Below are 4,457 nucleotides of genomic sequence, written 5' to 3' on the forward strand. Positions count from 1 at the left end.
TTTTATGATTGTTGGCTGCCCAGAGTCACTTGTCTAAGGTGGGCAGCTATACCAATTGAATAAATAGATAAATGGGCAACACATCTAGAGACATCAATTTTGGGCTGGTTCTAATAGCGGACATATTCTAGGGCTAGAGGGAAGGGGCTGCAACCTAGGAAGGCAGAACTGGTATCTACTATTTCAGTATTTCATCTAATGGATTATCAATTATACACCACCATTACAGCAATCCCCCCCCCCGCATCACAAGAGTGGAAGCCTATAACATTTATACAAAAGCCAAGTGTCCTTATATCCTGGTCCACTTGAGGGGCCACAGTTATTACCATGAAGCAATTTGGTGGTTTTTCCCCCCTATTAATATTTTATTAGGAACCTGAGTTGTGATAGAGGCTCTGGTTTCCCATTCCAAATCTCAGGCTATGGCAAGGATTTTCTATGCTTTGTTCAATGAAACCCAAGCCCTTGATTAGGACTGCAGAGTTAATATGTCAAGTTAACCACAGTAGCCATTTCAATGCTTTGCTGAGCTTCTCTGCTTGCAAGAGAAGAGCATCAGCCACAGAAACCTACAGAGTATGAGATACTAGCCTGAAGCTTCTATCCAAGAGAGGAAACTGAGCTCCTCCCCAGGACCCTTTGGATTTTTCCCCAGGCAAGAGTTAACAGCAAGGCCTGTTATTACTCTCAGCCAGAGATACACATAACTAAATGTTTCCATTCTGATTTTCAAACTAAAAATGTCTACAAGGACACAAGGGACATAGATAAGCCAATTTTGAAGGTGCAGTGGAAAATGTTTACCGGTAGTTGCTGCTGGATTTTTTATTTATTCAGCTTATATAGCTATCCATTTCTTGTTTGTGACTCCAGGTGGCTTGCAATTAAAACATAAACATATATAAAATGAATAAAACAGCCATACAAATATTAAAAACAATTAAAACCACTCGGATACAGTCACCTGGAGATCACAGACATTCAAGAACAATACAACCATTTTATATACTCTACACCATTCTCTCATCCCAAGCCAAATGGTATTATGCAAAACTCAGAGACATGACTTGCAGTCTTCCCCAATACATTCTTTCCAGAAAAGTTGGAATTGTAGTTCTCAGATTGAAGGCCAGGATGGATAGGAAACCTGGGTTTCAATCACAATCCAATTTGAGCACAATGGTAGATTGGGAAACAAGAACTGTATATCTAATACTGTGCTTTCATCCTTCATCTTCATTCCCTTTGCTTTCCTTTCGCTCTTTCAAGTGTTAAGGCTCAAGCCTTCTTGGGTTTTTCCCCCCTATATTCATTTTTTTATCTTAGGTTTTATTTCTGCAAATCATGAAACTTCTTGTTTGTTCCCCTTTTTTGCAGTAGGCTGGATATGCAGCCATCTTAATCTAGCATCTATGAGAGATTGTGAGGGGGATAGGAAAGAAATGGGAGGAACTTGAGACACTAACACTAACAGATAAGAGAAGATGTTAATGACTTAAGTAGTTCTCAACTTAAGATCGCAAAAGTCTGGAATTAAGACAGCCTCTGAAAGGGTGTTTTACAGCACGTAAAGTGCTTCTGACCATCACAAAATATTGTACCCACAGTTTCATGATCATGATCTGGTTGTTTGGCAATCTGTTCACACTTATGACTATTTGTGAAGCACCCTGAAATCATGAGATAGCCATTTGCAATCTTCTCTACCAGCTTCCCAAAAAAGTCAGTGGGGAAGCTGGTAGGGAAGGTTGCAAGATGCTGCTGACTGCTAAGAGGACTTTCTCTTGTCTCTTGGCACTGGATGAGAGTTGCCTGCTAAGGGGAGCTAAATTACTTCAGCAGGGTGCAGAAATGGAGCTTGGATCCCAAAGATTCTAATTCAATTTCTGCAGCCCACTTGAGGAGTTCCCTTCTACACACAGAGGGTTGCTGAGTTTGGCAGGCATCCCTTTCGTTCTGCCAGCTTAATACACCAGGAGATTGCTTAACAACTGCAGTTGGGAGTGCTGGGATTGTGATCATTGAGCAAAGCTGTCATATGGACATCTCGCTTAACAATCACTCAGTGATCAAAATTCCAATCCTAATTGTGGTTGTAAGTTGAGGAGTACATGAATCTGAGAAACAGCAACTCAGTCTAGGGTGCAGAAAGACTCCAAAGAGATTCAAAACTTTTAAAGACACTCCACTTTAGCGAACGTATTTATTAATAAAAGGTAAAGGTAAAGGTTCCCCCGCACATGTGTGCTAGTCGTTTCTGACTCTAGGGGCTGGTGATCATCTCCGATTGCTATTTCCAAGATACTCTCCCATAGTCCTACTTCTTATATTAAAACTTATTGAAATCTGGGCAATTCTTGTTCCTTGTTTGTGCTCTCTATATGGGATTTGATATTACTTTGGATGATATGCAAAATTTATTTCTGCTGCTTACAATGCATTCACCAGCCTGTTCTCCAGAGACAGTCCCCCACAGCTGCCAAGTTTTCCCATTTGACCTTATAATTTTTTAAGCAAGGCTCCCCTCAGAAACTTTACTATATCAATTGAGAGTTCAATCCTAGGTAGTGGCAGATATTTCTCTCCTATGGTGCAAAGAAAAAAATATCTAATGCAAACTCCGCATGGCATCTAACTATTCTAACTGCTTCTGGCATGGCTGGAATGAAATCGTCCCAGGTGCCTTGAAATTTCCTGGAGACATTCCTGAATTATATGTTATAGTTTGTTCTGGTGTACCACAGTCACATTGCAGGCTCTCAGCCATTCCCCATTTAAAGAGCCTTGCTTTAGTACTGGCATGGCCCGTCCTGATTCTGTTCAGGTTGCTCCATATTTTTCAGGGCAACTCCATTCCTGAAAGTGGTTTTGTTGGATCTGAGTGATCTGTTTGGTTGTGGCTATTAAAAATCACCATCTTAATTCTTTATCTAGATCATAAGACGTGGCATATTATCCCAAATTTGTTTCCTAGACTTAAGCCTGGTGAGAGGTAGATGGCAAGATGTGATGACCTCATTGAGGCAGTTATAAAATCATCTGAAAGTTAAAGGGTTTTTTTTTCCTACTTGCCAAAAAAATGCAAAGTATCACATGTAGTAGACACAACGCTCATTGTATAAAAACTGCTTCTCCCAAATTACACATATATAACAAATCACTAAGCTATCTATAAGAGAAGAACTGGAAATGTAAAAACTGCTGCTCAAAGTTATGTTTAATTTCAGTAGCACATACTTTTACATAAATATGCACAGAACTGTGATAATGCATTTTTTATTCTGTGTGTATATGTACTAGACAACTCATTAATATTCAGTAAAGTTTACTTCCAAATAAAAATGTTAAAAGATTCAGCATAAAGCCTAATGCTTAATACTTCCCATTAAGTTCAACAGACATTTAATCCACAGCATACAATGTAAATCAGGGATGTCAAACTTCTGGCCTGTGGGCCGGATGCATCATAGCAAAACCACGTCCACTCCATTGCCGGCAATGGCAAAAAAGTCATGATACGTCACGACACGTCATGTGACATTGCGAGTTTGAACATCTCTGATCTAAATGATTCAATCTTTACATTAATGAATGGGATATACTGTAATTTAGCAAATTAATGAATGGCTAGGAGAAAACATATTGCATTATTCTAGTAATGTCCTAATATTTGTCCTCTCTACAATCCTGTAGGGGTATGTAAAATGTTCCCATTGCAAATAATGAGAAAAAAAATGTTCACTACCTTTGGCACTGACTGACCTTGCAATGTCTTGCTTCCACACAGTGGTACACTAGATACAGGAGGCTCTTTCAAATCCACAATCCTATTTTAGAATATGCCATCTCTCATAATGAGGAACAACTGATAAATGCCAGAATGCAAGTTTTCAATGATGAGGGTTAAATATACATAGCAGTAAAATTCAACAATTGCTGGTATTCACATAGTCAAAGAGCAATATATATACAGGGACTACAATTATGTGTGGTGTAAACAAAGTTCAACTCTTCTCTTGTTTCTCTTATCAACTTACTTTCACACTATTTTCTTCACCTTTTTCAGCTGTTGTATCTTGGCAAGTTGCTCCATCACATGCTGGAGTTGCCCCACTGTTTATTTTTAGTTCCCAAGAAGCTTTGCTTGCAGAGCCAGAAATCTGACAAAATCCTCCTTGCTTGCTTATGATGCACGAAAGACTAGGTCCTGATTCAGAGCACTATTTGATTCTGATTGCTATCAGCAGCTGGTCTTGTTCCTTGGTAGCTAATGCAAGCACTTTGCTTTCCCATCTATCTCAGCTTTATTACTGATTTTCTTACTTTCTCTGATTTTTTTTATATATATCAAGCAGGTGATGTATGTTTCTGATTACTTTGTAAAGGATGATAGGAACCCGAATTTCTGTTGGGGGCTTAAGAAAGGAACACAGGCCTGGCAAGAGGTAGCATTT

The sequence above is a fragment of the Vipera berus genome (assembly GCF_964194415.1).
Source record: "Vipera berus genome assembly, chromosome: 5".
NCBI lineage: Eukaryota > Metazoa > Chordata > Lepidosauria > Squamata > Viperidae > Vipera > Vipera berus.